The sequence below is a fragment of the Pseudophryne corroboree genome, chromosome 6 (genome assembly GCF_028390025.1).
Source record: "Pseudophryne corroboree isolate aPseCor3 chromosome 6, aPseCor3.hap2, whole genome shotgun sequence".
Lineage (NCBI taxonomy): Eukaryota > Metazoa > Chordata > Amphibia > Anura > Myobatrachidae > Pseudophryne > Pseudophryne corroboree.
Genome location: NC_086449.1, coordinates 419,911,017 through 419,926,973, shown reverse-complemented (window position 1 = coordinate 419,926,973; position 15,957 = coordinate 419,911,017).

Below are 15,957 nucleotides of genomic sequence, written 5' to 3'. Positions count from 1 at the left end.
TCTGAAACGTCCATTTTTTTGTCGAAAAGTACTGTATTGCATTGTCGAATTTTTTTTTGGTGTCGAAAATGCCCCGTTTTTCGACATTTGCGGCAATTCGACCGCAATTGCATATACCCCTATGAGTTGCATGGTGGGAGTGACCCTGGGAATGCTTTCACTGCCCCAGCCGGGAGTGTGCTGTGCCACTGTCAGGGTGGTCGGTGTTGTATTGCAGATCTTTGTGGATGCAGTTCTGTCAATAATGCAGATTCTTCATTCGTCCTCTTAATCTTAAAGGTCCCAGTGAGTTACAGGTCTGTTGTATTTGGATGTGAGTCGCTTAATGGTACATGTTCATTCAGGTGGTTTTACAGAACCAAGGAGATGGTAAAGTTCTGTATTGAATAAACTAGTCAAAAATGATTCATCTTCTTGAAGATGGCAAGTTATGTTACAGAACCACGTTGGAGAAACACATCAACTTTAACCAACACACAGAGGGCCTGATTCAGCAATAGATGAAAGTGCAGCAGTATAAGCTCCTGGAAATGTGGTGAGTTTTGATCAGAGATGTGCGGAAAAGATAGGTAATGAAGGCAGAGCCTCAGCTGTCATACACTTTTTACTCCAGAGTTTTGACTATAAAAATGATTAGAATAATATAAAGAAGATTTTTCTAACATATTCTTTGTATTTTTCATATACTTTATAGAGTCACAAGTCTGGCACATACATTAGTATGACAGGAAAGGCTCTGCCTCACCCCACCGCACGTCACTGCTTGACATCTCGCATGCTGCACCGCAATGAAAATAAATAAATTACTGTATTGCATCGGCTTTATGAGTTTGAAAACTTAGAGGGACATGTACTAAGCAGTGATAAAAGTAGAGAAGTGAGCCAGTGGAAAAGTTGCCCATGGCAACCAATCAGCTGCTCTGTATATTTTTATAGTATGCAAATGATAAGTGTTACGTCAATGCTGATTGGTTGCCATGGGCAACTTCTCCACTGGCTCACTTCTCCACTTTTATCACTGCTTAGTACATCTCCCCCTATATCTTCTATACATACACTTGTTTTACAGTGGTTTAACAGAAATACTGTAATGTCTGCAATTCATTTGTCCGAAATAAAAATTTTTACTGATCATAATCTTCAGTTTATGAAAATATATATTTTAAGTGTTTACATTTTAGCACTGTATTGCATGTACAATAAATAGCAGATTTTAGCCTTTATCACCATGAAATCCTTAAGTAATGTAGTAATAAATGTAGAATCAAGAGTAACTATTTCTGCTGGCTGGCATATATAAGGCATATATAGTTTACAACAATTTTTTTTTCTTCTATCAGAGTCTCTTTGCAATTCAGGAAGATAGTTTACATTCTGCAGATGTTTCGCCAATCTTTTACTTTATATTAAGGGATGAAAGTGCTTGAGTGCTATAATAAATTGCTTTCAATTAAGGAAATATGCTGCCATCTACAGTCTTTAACAATTATTACACAATCTGTACAATACAGCCGTACACCGTATGAAACATTGCAGTAGCCCAGCCATGCACAGTATGCCAGATTGCAGTAGCCCAGATTTGCACAGTATGCCGCACTGCAGTAGCCTGAAGGGGGGTACTCACGGAGCGATCGCTACTTAAAATCTAAGCAATCTGACTAGATTGCTTAGATTTTAAGCAGCGATCACTCCGTGTGTACCCCTCACAGCGATAGCGATGCGCAGCCCCACGCATCACTATCGCTGGTGCTAGAATGGCCGAACGGGGGGGAGAGATGTGTGCTTAGCGAAACGCTCAGCACACATCTCTCCCCAAATCGGCCCGTGAATACGGCCCTTCACTGTGCAGTGCACAGTATGCCACATTGCAGTAGCCCAGATTTGCACAGTATGCCACATTTCAGTAGCTCAAATGTGCACAGTATACCACATTGCAGTAGCCCAACAGTGCACAGAATGACACATTGCAGTAGCCCAACGGTGTCCAGTATACCACATTGCAGTAGCCCAACTGTGCACAGTATGCCACATTGCAGTAACCAAGCAGAGCACAGTATGCCACATTGCAGTAGCCCAGCTGTGCACAATATGCCACATTGCAGTAGCCCAACTGTACACAGTATCCCCAGGGCCGGCTCGAGCTTAATTTTTTTGGTAAGCGAATTTAGAATTTAGCGCCCCTTGATGGGATCAAATTTTAAAAGAGGTGTGGTCTCACAAGGAAGGGGCATGGCCACATAATAGTACCTCCAGGGGTCCAGGGAGATTGCCAGTGACAGGGAGAAAGTGCGTGACTGGGTGGCAGAGGTGATGGAGATAGTGGGTGACTGAGGAGGCTGGGGTCACAGGGAGATAGTGGGTGCCATGTGCCCACAGTGCTAGATATGCCCCCACAGTGCCACATATGCCCCCACAGTGCCAGATACAGATATGCCCCCACAGTGCCATGTGCCCACAGTGCCAGATATGCCCCCACAGTGCCAGATATGCCCCCACAGCCCCAGATACAGATATGCCCCCACAGTGCCATGTGCCCACAGTGCCAGATATGCCCCCACAGTGCCACATATGACCCCACAGTGCCAGATAGAGATATGCCCCCACATTGCCATGTGCCCATAGTGCTAGATATGCCCCCACAGTGCCACATATGCCCCCACAGTGCTAGATACAGATATGCCCCCACAGTGCCATGTGCACACAGTGCCAGATATGACCCCACAGTGCCAGATATGACCCCACAGTGCCAGATACAGATATGCCCCCACAGTGCCATGTGCCCACAGTGCCAGATATGCCCCCACAGTGCCACATATGACGCCACAGTGCCAGATACAGATATGCCCCCACAGTGCCATGTGCCCACAGTGCCAGATATGCCTCCACAGTGCCAGATACAGATATGCCCTAACAGTGCCATGTGCCCACAGTGCCAGATATGCCCACACAGTGCCAGATATGCCTCCACAGTGCCACATACAGATATGCCCCCACAGTGCCAGATATGCCCACACAGTGCCACATATGACCCCACAGTGCCAGATACAGATATGCCCCCACATTGCCATGTGCACTGTCAAAGTCAAAAATATTACATAGAGAGAACATACAGACGCCACACAGAATGAGTCGCTATTCTTGCAAATACGCGCAGCGAGCACAGCAATATATGGTAACACACGCATTTACATGGACATGCCACAGAGATGGATTCGACACATATTTCATACAGCACATAATTATAATAATATCAAGCGCCAGACATCATAATGATTTAAAATTATAAAATGGAGTAACGTCATGTATGTGTATTATTGGAGCAGAGCAAGATAGACATGTCGTATTTGGTATTAAAGCAACCAGATTTATGTGTAGATTCATTTGATACTTGTTATTAAGTTGTAGGACATTGCAACAAGTAGTTATGATTAAATGTATGAAAGCTAAAGTCAGTCTTATTAGAACAATGGACAGGAAACTCAGGCCAGCCCTTTTGATGTCTTCAAGGCTGAACCTGGTTAGCATACGAATAGACCAGTGACTCATCATGAATGAGAAAGTTCCCTCCCTTAGACTAGATGTGTGCACTCCCCCAAACTATATAGCACATTGCTGAAGAGACACACAGAAGTCTCTGTCCTTCCCTGGGTGCTGTTCGAGATGCTGTCTGCCCAGTTCCTGTATTTATTTACAGAGAGAGAATAAGTGATATGGAGGTAAAAAATTTATATGAGAAAGATATGGTAATTTTAATCGCTGGCCTGTAACTATGTATTTTGTATTAACTGCTTACTGTATAAATTGTAACCATGTAACTATATGTATACTGTACATTGTGATATATTGAATACATATCCTTTTAATAACAAATATATACATCAATGAGCTTTGGAACTCAGATAAGGTGTGGGTGTATTCTTTTCTCTTAAGGGATGTAGTGTTTTGAGATGTACAGCGCACTTTTATCATATATGGTAATAAGATGCGCCTGGCGCCTGCTGTATATATTAGAGCGGGCATTTTAAATATTTGTTAGAAAGCAATTTGGTATTTACAGATGAGGGCTGCGTCCGCGATATCACGGCCTTAATGATGCACTGTACATTACAAACGTGACGCTGTGGTCGATCAGCTTATGGTGGACGCATCATGACGCTGAGAAATCATATCCGTGTGTTCTGTTGTGTTATCAGTAAGCCGATGATATGAAATTCAAGGGACAATGTGTTTCTCATAATATTTAAAATGCTAAAATGTATTTTTATTGTTGCAAAACAAAGTTCAAATAAGTCATATTGTGTTTGATTCAGATTGGATTGTTTATCTGTTAAGTAGATTTAAAAGTACATTTAAAAGTTGCTGCATAGCTTTGATATAGTTTTTTTTTTTTAACTCAGGCCTAAAGTAACTTCTGGTGCTTGCATAATTTGTGATTTCTCTGTGACAAAGGAGCCGCATGGTTTGTCCTCCATTTTGGCCTAACCACATGGCCTGTCCACCATCTTGTGTAAACCTCATGGATGTGGAAGGGGGAGGAGCAGTGGCCATTTTAGGAAGGTCACTTTCTAAATAGCTGATTTTCAGTGTGCTCAGAACAATCAGTTTCCTTTGTCACATTCATAGCACTATTTATGAGTTACCAATGAATTTATTTAACCCATGCCATAGTCAATTACAAATAGTTTCAATTGGGCCTAGTGAGAGTAAATGGTGAGATAAGTGTTTTTTTTTCTTCTTGTCTGTGCGTAATTACCTTACATCAAGTGGGGGGGTTGCACACAGATAGAAAAAGGAAAGAGATGTTTTGGTGTTTTTTTTCTTTTCTTCCAAGACTTGTAGAGTCTGCTTACTAGGGAGTATAGCCATTGAAATGCAAATTAACCTGTGTAACTACTTTTTTTAGTAGTGAAAAGCAAATATCTTTGATATGCAAATTAGAGGTAAGGTGTCTCATAGAAGGCCAGTGAATGATACATATATATATATAATATTATTATAATTATGTGTATATTTATATCCGTGTATGTTCTGCAAGATAGCTATCCAATCTGAATCATATCATTTAAATTATAGATTATTGCAGTCATTATAGATCTGTGGGAAATCGGATACATTTGTTTGCTATACAGATAAATTTGAAATAAATGTATTTAAGGGAGTAATTATAAAGACACAAAATGCAGTTCTGGCCCAGTCATAAAGGGTTACACAGAGCAAGTGTGGGTTGTGTCTAGTGGGCAATAGTAGTTTTTATTGCTCACATTTATCGAAGTTGTGTGATTTGTTTTATTGCGTACGCACATCGGTACACGTGGTATGCAACGTGAGGACAGCATAAAAAAAAATGTGCACGTGGCGCAAGGCCGCACACGTGGCATAGAGGTACGCACGGTTGCGTAATAAGTAGGGTTGTGTGCGCATAATAAAACCACACGATAGTTGTTCAATTAACGTGGGATAGCATACTTTAAATACAATAGCACATAACCATCCGATTTCAAAAGCAGGGTACTCTAAATTTAGTTTAAAAAATGGTAAGCACCTCTGGAATAAGGCTGCAGACTTAGGGGAGTAAAACTATTTTCTGTACAGAAAAACCATGTGTATTTGAGTGAGTGAAAGCGGAGTGAGAGGATTTGAACCCGGGAATTCGGGATTCCGTCATTGGTACACCAAGTGAGTGGAGGCTTGGCGGCGTGAGGCGGCTGACTCACATTAGTATAGATAGTAAAGTACGCAAATCGTGAGGTGATTTGTAGAGGAGCGTGATATAGAATTGTGCATTGTGCAGAAGTATAGAAATTGTGAATTGAAGTTTAAAGGTTTTGTATTACGCTCCGGCTGAGATTTCGCAGCTTGTGATTCGATTCCAGTGGTCATAGGGCGGATAGGTAACAAGTACCTATATGCTGTGCGATTGGACCGCATGTTTGTGGGTGTGATACATAGCGCAACTTGATACTCCTTTTACGAGCTTTTGCGTAAAAGCGCGGTATCATTAGCGCCGTGTAGAGCATACGCAAGCGTGATTTGTGTATAAGTGCATAGGGAGTTTTCGCTGGTCTCTCTCAGGAAAATCTCCAATGGTAGATATTAACTGGAAAAGGTAAGTCACTCCTAACACTTCCAGTGAACTAGAAACCAATTAGGGACCTCACTGGGTACGCGGTGGTCACTATTGGAGTGAGTCGTGGTACATCAGCGGAGAAGTAGTGGGTGAAAGCACTCTAAGAACCTTCACCGTCTATTCGTGTCGTGCATTGGGGATTGCGTAAAAGGAAAAAGTCCGCGATGGGATCCAATTGCACAAGCGGTGGATGTATGGTAGCCAGGGTTCAGGCTAAAGAGCCGCGGCCCAAGGAGTCAGCGAGGTTTATTATATATGGGAAATATGGTCCACGCGTGGAGACTTTTTGTTCTGAATGGGTACGTATGACTGCGGAAGATAGGGCATCATTCCCTAGGGTGGGCAGCTTTGAACCAGAGGTACTGCAGAATGTAGGTATTAAAATATGTCTGATAAAATCCAGAAAACAAAGGGTCAGACATACAAATTGTTTAAACCTGTGGCAGCAAGAGGGGTTGGTGAGTTTGATCCTAAGGTATTGCAGGTGGTATGGCTAACCAAAAGTCATATAAGACAAGAATGGAAATATAAGAACTGTTTGAACTTGTAGCAACAATAAACAAGTAGGAAGAAAAAGAGAAAGCAAGTACACCGCCATATGTAGATGTGGAAGCAGTTACGGCCAGCATACAAACTATAGAAAATATGAAAAATATGAAAAATATGACTGTAACCTATATATGTACTAATGAATGTTGAAGTTTTATTTAGGAGGAGAAGGCGACCTGATTGGTTTCAGCCATCTCTCATGCACCCAGAGGAGTATCCAACCGGAAAAAGAAGAGCAGTAGCCTGCAGCGGAAGTGGCTGAGACCAGTGGAACTGGTAAGTATGGTATTATTCGTGTACATATATAGTAAAACCCAAAAATAAAATAAAAAAATCAAGAAAGTAACGTCAGAAATGGAGAAAAAACCTGTCCGCACATTAGTATTTGTCAGTAGGAAAGCGGACAGAGACAGGGTAACCCCCGGGTATTTCTTTTAGTTACCATATAAGAAGTATTCATTCCTAGTAATGCCCCTAGTCAAGATTAGCTCAGAAATGTTTGTTGGACCATGTACAGACCCTTAATACGGGATGAGAAGGATTGAATGAATACTTCGCATGACCTAGAAGCTTGTTAAACTTTTTTTTTTTTTTGTCTTTTGCAGTAATAGAAAACTTTCCGTCTGGATAAGATCACTGGTAAACACTAATTCAGCAAATGGGATGTAGCTGTCTCTATGCTAATGGACGGGCTCAATAAGGCATTGAGGGTCAGGGTGCAGACTTCTTTGCAAAATTGGAAAGGGGTCACAGTAGCTAATCTTAGAGAGTGTGCTATTGAACATCACAAGAATAGTGCTAGGCGCAGAGAACAACAGGTGGAGAGGTTGAGGACGGTATGTATACAGGCACATATAGGAAAGACCCATCAGTCCAAACCCCCGATTCCTAATGGTAAGTCAAGGTCAATAATATGTTACACTTGTAGGAAGGAAGGGCATTTTGGTAGGAGTAGTAGGACACATAGTCAATATAGACCCCCTAGACAGAAAACACAAGCCACATTATTATGGCTAATGGGAAGAACAAAATAAATGCAACATTACCCTTTGACAAAACTTGCTGGGGTTCAGATGGGGCCTCTAAACTTTAGCTTCTTTGTCCTAGCAGAAATGGCCCCTGATTAACTTAACAGGAGCTTTGTTAGATATGATATACATATAATGTGCTCCCGCTCAGGAAGTACAAAGTATGTTAGACACCCACGAAGACTAATGTTACATTTCACTGTTCTAGATGCATGTCCATCACAGGTAGAGGAAATCATCTCACAGATACCAGGTTCCCTATGAACTTAGGATGGACAGGACACTGGATTGATGGCTGGGATAGTCCCAATAGCGATACGACAAACACAGAATTTTTTTAAGGGGAGCAGACCGATTAGAGAATCACTTCCCTGTAGTGCCCAATCCAGTTGTCAAATTTTTATAAAATCTTCTCCACCTCTACAAACTCATCTGTCACCAACCTCTATTCTGTTTCTCCACAGTTTCCTCTTCATCTTTTGCGTTAACACAGGGTGGTACAATACATGGACCCAATTACAGTTCAAACTCCACATGCCTAGGTCCTTCAGAGTTTCTGCCCAAACCCAGTATATCCCAACAGCATGATAACATCAGTATTACTGCAGTGTGCCTTGTCATGCACAAAGGGTGGAGGAAGGATGAGAATACTGGTGAAGGGAAATTTTGTATAGACACTGATATGCCTGTTGGTGAATGGCAAACCTGACATTTTCTTTTTCATTTTCTTCTTCTTTCTCTCCTCTAGAGATGTTTTTTTCTTTTTTTCTGAGTTATGCTCATGGTACTCTACATTGCAAACACACAATGACTTCGTACAGTTAACACCCTTTAGGAATTATTGTTATGTATTGGTGTGCACTGATGTTTTCTCAAACTGGGTAGAGGCATTTCCTGCCGCCACGGATGCTGCTGTGCTTACTGCAAAGAAAAATTGCGCAGAAATTTGTGTGTAGATAATGGTACCCCTAGAAGTAGGAGCAAAGCTTGAAATTGTACTATTGTGATCATAGATACTGCCACTCTTATTATGTAGCATCGGAACCACTCCCAGATCTTCACTTAACGAATCACCCTCTTTGAAAATTGTTTTTGTTTTGGTATTTGTGTCTTTTTGTTATTTTGGAAGACAACCTCATGTCATGATTGATCCGCACAATGATCAGAAATACACCAATGAGGTGACAGTACAGTACTTTATCGAGATGAGCCAGCATTTGAGAACTTGACAAAAGAACTTGAAACTGTTGATTGCTGGTTTGCCAAATACTACCTGTCTTGATTGTGAACCAAGAGACTGTGTGATTGTTCTTACGCTCAGGTTGCCTAATAGACGGGTGGGAAGGACCGTACCAAGTTTTGTTAACAGCACTATCCCAGTGAAAGTAGCCGAGGGAGAGACTTGGGTCCACGATTCCCATTGCAGGAAAGTCGGTAGTCCGGAAGGAACTCGTAAATGGAGTGAGTTCGCAAAAGTATCACCAGAGAGTCTGTTCTGTGAAGACTGAGAGGCGGCACTGTTGAACACTACCTGAGCATGCTAAAAGGATCGCAGAAAGACCAGTCATTGTAATTTATTGTTATGAACAAGAGTTGTTTTGTTCTATTTCTCTTTTCTCTCTTTCCCGCTGACAAACATTTTTTTTCAGGACATTCTTTTTTGCGAGGTTTTTTTATGAGGAGTCGAGTGTGGGACTGGAACTGGTTCTGGAGGAAGGAGTGATTTCCTTATAGGATCCCAGGATTAGCCGATCAGTTTGTTAAAGCCAGAGAAAAATCAAAGGTCTAGTAGTTATGGAGTTCGGAGGTAATCAGGAAAAATCAGACAATGGCTATTCACACATTGCAGATAAAGAGCTCATTAATATATGTGGAAGAAAGGTTTATGAGTGGCTCTCCCCGAACTCCAAAGGTTTATGTTATTTAGGAAGGACACTACTTATAACCCTTGTTCAATGATTAAACAGACCTAGCATACGTTCCAGAAATGGAAACAATGTTCAGAAAAGGATAGGAATATGTAGATCATGAAAATTTTATATGTCACTTTCCCGATTTGTTTGTGTCTTCTACCCAGCAGAACCTCAATCGAATCCAAACATCAGTGTACAAAGACGTAGGTTCATGTATGTGTGAAATGTTCGTCCAAATCAGACATTATAGGCCAAAGCACTGTCCCAGCATACTCTATAGGTTGAATGTTGTCCCACACCCGACCAGTTGTCCCGTGACCGCCGAGTGCATATAGAGGATGTCTCGTCCTCCTCCCTGTCTTCCCCAAATATGGTCAAACATCTGATTTGCAAAATGAATACATACTTGTGTCTAGGTCACCGATTATTGTCTGAAATATTTTTTTCTTATGTTAATAATTGATGGCAGTTATTGTTTACTGCCAAAGGGTGGACTGTTGAAGTAAAAAATATTAGATAGAGAGAACATACAGACGCCACACATTATGAGTCGCTATGCTTGCAAATACGCGCAGCAAGCACAGCAATATATGGTAACACACGCATTTACACGGACATGCCACAGAGATGGATTCGACACATATTTCATACAGCACATAATTATAATAATATCAAGCGCCAGACATCATAATGATTTAAAATTATAAAATGGAGTAACGTCATGTATGTGTATTATTGGAGCAGAGGAAGACAGACTTGTCGTATTTGGTATTAAAGCAACCAGATTAATGTGTAGATTCATTTGATACAGTGCCACACATGACCCCACAGTGCCAGATACAGATATGACCCCACAGTTCCATGTGCCCACAGTGCCACATATGACCCCTCAGTGCCATCCAGATACAGATATGCCCCCACATTGCCACATGCCCACAGTGCTAGATATGCCCCCACAGTGCCACACATGACCCCACAGTGCCAGATAGATATGCCCCCACAGTGCCACATATTACCCCACAGTGCCAGATACAGATATGCCCCCACATTGCCATGTGCCCACAGTGCTAGATATGCCCCCACAGTGCCACATATGCCCCCACAGTGCTGCTCACCGTTTTGCAGTTTTGTGTGTGGAAAGCGCAGCGCATGCTTCTCCTGCCTGCCAGAGCCCCTCAGTCTGGTCTCCAGCGGTGAAGGCAGCGTGTATATCTCAAATCAGGCACCGGTCCGCGAGCTCTGATTGGCTAACGAACTGGCACCTGATTGAGTTATACACTCCACCGTCACTGCCGGAGACCAGACTGAGGGGCAGGACAGCAGGCAGGAGAAGCATGAGCCGTGATAGATCGTGATCCAGGCTGCCGGAGCCTTCTTCACTGTGGCGCCTTACCCGTGCATGTACCCCGCGTAACGGGCGGGCCGGGCCTGAGTATGCCACAATGCACTAGCCCAGCTGTGCACAGTATGCCACACTGCAGTAGCCAAGCTGTGCACAATATGCCACATTGCAGTAGCCCATATTTGCCCAGTATGCCACATTGCAGTAGCCCAACTGTGTACAGTATACCACATTGCAGTAGCCCAGCTGTGCACAATATGTCACATTACAGCAGCCCAGATTTACACAGTATGCCACACTGCAGTAGCCCAAATGTGCACATTATGACACATTGCAGTAGCCCAGATTTGCACAGTATGCCACATTGCAGGAGCACAACTGTGCACCGTATGCCACATTGCAGTAGCCCAACTGTGCACAGTATGCCTCATTATTTATTATTATTATTCTTTATTTATATGGCGCCACAAGGGTTCCGCAGCGCCCAATTACAGAGTACATAAACAAATAATCAAACAGGAAAACAGCAACTTACAGTTGACGACAATATAGGACAAGTACAGGGTAAATAAACATAGCTACATCAGCAGATGACACTGGAATAAGTATCAGGTGGCAGAAGACTGCTGGATTTGGTGCAGCTGAAGATTATTAAAGTAAGAAAAGGGTAAGCACATGAGGGAAGAGGGCCCTGCTCGTGAGAGCTTACATTCTAAAGGGGAGGGGTAGACAGACAGGGGTGAGACAGATGGGGTACATAGAGAGCGTGGAACAGAGGTTTAGGATGAGATTTGGCTGGGTTTGGTGAAGTAGTGGGTCTTGAGAGCCCGTTTGAAGTGGTGGAGGTGGAGAGTCTGAGGGGGAGAGGTAGGGAATTCCAGAGAAGTGGTGCAGCACGTGAAAAATCTTGGAGGTAGGAGTGGGAGGAAGTAATCCGTAGGCAGGAGAGTCGGCGAGCATTAGCAGAGCGAAGAGGACGGGTGGGAGTGTAAAGCGAGATAAGATCAGAGATGTAGATGGGAGAGGAGTGGGTGAGGGCTTTGTAAGCAAGTGTGAGAAGCTTGAAATGGATTCTGAAAGGGAAGAGGAGCCAGTGAAGGTCTAGTAAGAGAGGAGAGGTGGACGTAGTGCGTTTGGTGAGGAAAATGAGCCGGGCAGCAGCATTGAGGATAGATTGGAGTGGAGAGAGGTATTTGTCAGGAATGCCAGTCAGGAGGAGATTACAGTAGTCCAGTCTGGAGATGACCAGTGAGTGGATAAGAGTCTTAGTAGCATCCTGGGTCAGAAAGGGTCTGATCCTGGAAATATTTTTTAGATGAAAACGGCAGGTTTGTGAGAGGTGCTGAATGTGTGGTTTGAAGGAGAGGGAGAAGTCAAGGATTACTCCAAGACAGCGCACTTGGGGGGTAGAGGAGATAGTAGTGCCATCAATAGATAATGAGATTGTAGGAGGTGAGGTTATGCGGGAGGGAGGGAAGATGATCAGCTCGGTCTTAGACATGTTAATTTTAAGAAAGCGCTGGGACATCCAGGAAGAGATAGCAGAGAGACAGTTGGAGATACGAGTGAGGAGAGCAGGGGAGAGGTCTGGAGAGGAAAGATAGATTTGAGTGTCATCAGCATAGAGATGATATTGGAAACCAAAAGAACTAATGAGCTTACCTAGTGAGGACGTATAGAGAGGGAAGAGAAGAGGACCAAGGACAGAACCTTGGGGTACCCCTACAGTTAGTGGAAGTGAGGGGGAGGTGGAGTCATGAGAGGAGACAGAGAATGAACGGTCAGAAAGGTAGGACGACAACCAAGAGAGGGCAGTGTCACGCAGACCAATGGAGTGAAGGATTTGCAGTAGGAGAGGATGGTCCACAGTGTCAAAAGCAGCAGAGAGATCAAGTAGAATAAGTAGAGAGTAGTGTCCCTTAGATTTAGCAGCATGGAGGTCATTGCATACTTTTGTAAGGGCAGTTTCAGTGGAGTGGAGAGGATGGAAGCCAGACTGGAATGGGTCAAGCAGTGAGTGTGAGGAAAGAAAGGAAGTAAGGCGGTTGTAGACAATACGCTCAAGGAGTTTGGAGGCAAAAGGGAGGAGAGAGATGGGTCGGTAGTTGGAGAGAGTGTTTGGATCAAGGGTAGGTTTTTTAAGAATAGGAGAGATGAGTGCGTGCTTGAAGGCAGAGGGGACAGTGCCTGATGAGAGGGAGAGATTGAGAAGGTGGGAAAGATGGGAACAAGCAGAAGAAGAGAGGTAGCAGAGGAGGCGGGAGGGGATAGGAACGAATGAGGGCCATGACTTCCTCTCCAGATGCATGGGAGAAAGATGACAGAGTTGGTGCGAGGGATGGGGAGGGTTGGTAAGGGATGGGAGAAGGCTGGTTACTGATGGTCTGGTGTGATGTGATGTCCTGACGTATGGAGTCAATTTTGGATGTGAAGTAAGTGGCAAAGTCAAGAGCAGAGAGTGAGGAAGGGAGACGAGGTGGAGGTGGACAGAGAAGTGAGTTGAGAGTGGCAAAGAGGCGCCGGGGGTTGGAAGACTGGGAGGATCATTGCAGTAGCTCAGCTGTGTACAGTATGCCACATTGCAGTAGCCCAGATTTGCACAGTATGTTACATTGCAGTAGCCCAACTGTGAACAGTATGCCTCATTGCAGTAGCTCAGCTGTGTACAGTATGCCACATTGCAGTAGTCAAGCTGTGCACAGTATGCCACATTGCAGTAGCCCAGATTTGCACAGTATGCCATATTGCAGTAGCCAAGCTGTGCACAATATGCCACAATGCAGTAGCCCAAATGTGCACAGTATGCCTCATTGCAGTAGCTCAGCTGTGTTCAGTATGCCACATTGCAGTAGCCCAGCTGTGTTCAGTATGCCAAATTGCAGTAGCCCAGCTGTGTTTAGCATGCCATATTGCAGTAGCCAAGCTGTGCACAATATGCCACAATACAGTAGCCCAAATGTGTACAGTATGCCACATTGCAGTAGCCCAAATGAGCACAGGAGTATATCACATTGCAGGAGCACAACTGTGCACAGTATGCCACATTGTAGTAGCCCAGATTTGCACAGTATGCCACATTGCAGTAGCTCAGCTGTGTACAGTATGCCACATTGCAGTAACCCAGCTGTACACAGTATGTCACATTGCAGTAGCCCAAATGTGCACAGTATATCACATTGCAGTAGCCCAGCTGTGCACAGTATGCCACATTGCAGTAGCCCAGATTTGCACAGTATGCCACATTGCAGTAGCCCAGCCATGCACAGTATGCAACATTACAGTAGCCCAGCCATGCACAGTATACTATGTCACCAACCAGGGCCAGCGTGACCCGCTCAACAGAGGAATGCAATGCAGGGAGGCGCCAGTGGAGAGGCGCCTTCCCTGCCTCTGCATCCCTGCCGCTGTATTGGAGCTGCTGGCTACCGTTGAATGACAGGCAATGCAGCGGCGCCAGCAGACTGAAGCGCGGCGGCACGCAGACTTGTCTGATGTAAGCCTGGCTGTGTGACGCTAACCGCCACCGAGCCTACCTGTCCACCTCCTCAGCGTTGCGCCGCCCTGGAACGCACTTGGCATGCTGCTTTACACAGTCAGGCGAAGATTACAGAAGAGAAAAGATAACTCTATTTTTCTGGGGCACTCTTAGAATAAAATTAAAACTTAACTTTTTTTAAGACTTCAAAGACATAACAACATATAACATTCAATAATAAAAAAAAACAGTGATACTATACACTGGTGTGCCTCTTGTAACTACAAATGTATATATATATATATTTATTTACTGGTTTCACTTACCTCTGAAATATAATCCTGTGACAAATGTTAAGTCTATTCAGACAGTTATAGATATATATCTCTAGACTCTCATACACTAGGACAGATGAAAACACACATTATCCCTGATACTAGCTTTTGTATCAGTAAACGGTAACAGTACATCAATGTTACCATCACAAAAGTGTGATGAGTGTTGTTACTATTGGAAATTTCAATAACAGATGGTAAAGATATATGTAAAGAAGTCCCGTATATTGTATTTTGTTCTCAGAAGATAATAGTAACAGGAGATAAAGTCAGAAGGATTGGGCACATATCGTGTACCAGGAGTCTGCTTTTGAAAATCTGCTGCATGAGCATTGAATTTACAATGAGAAAACCATATTAGGTACATGCATGAGCCCAAAAGGCCTGTATCTGCTTTTAACTGTTAATATGCCTTTGAATTGGCACTGGTTAATGAGTACAGGAGAGAGGTCCCTATTAGTAACTAGTATACCAAGATGTTTAGTAATAATGTGCCCAATGAAAAATTAATAACAATATTATATTTGTGTGTCAAAGCCCTACTTATATTAGAATTTCATTATTCACATGGGTAGCGATGTAGATAAGGATATTTCTTTAAAAAAAGATATTCTGGTCATTATTAGCTCCCTAATTGGTGTGTGTCAAGTATCCAATTTTGATGGTAAATACTAAGAAAGAAGTTTCACATGAAGGTAAAATGGGTTTCTGCTGTCAACAATCATATCTTAGGACATCGAATTGCAGATGAGAGAACCCATAGGTGTTTCTCCAAGGAATTAGAAGTGCTTCTGCTGTCGGTACCCTGGTAATCAGGCAGCCGATGAGAGAGCACAGAAAAATGAATAAATAATAAAGTTAATGAGATGTCTGTAAGTGACAAGAAATTACAGTGGGAGACAATGATTATGTAATATGAAATATCCTATTCCACACTGTATAGTAATTAGTCCTGAGGACCTCAGATTAGATTGAACAGATTTGTACCTTTTCAAACACAATATTAGGTATGGTAAGCAGATATACAATTCAATCCGGTGTCCATGCGGTAGTATAAACGCATTAGTTTGCATGCAACTCAATCAAGTGTCTGAGCGGTAGTATAAACACCAGGGGTGTATCTAGGGGTCCGGGCGCCCCTGGCAAAGTAAGGGACTGGCGCCCCCCCATATTTGAAATAGGGAAGGT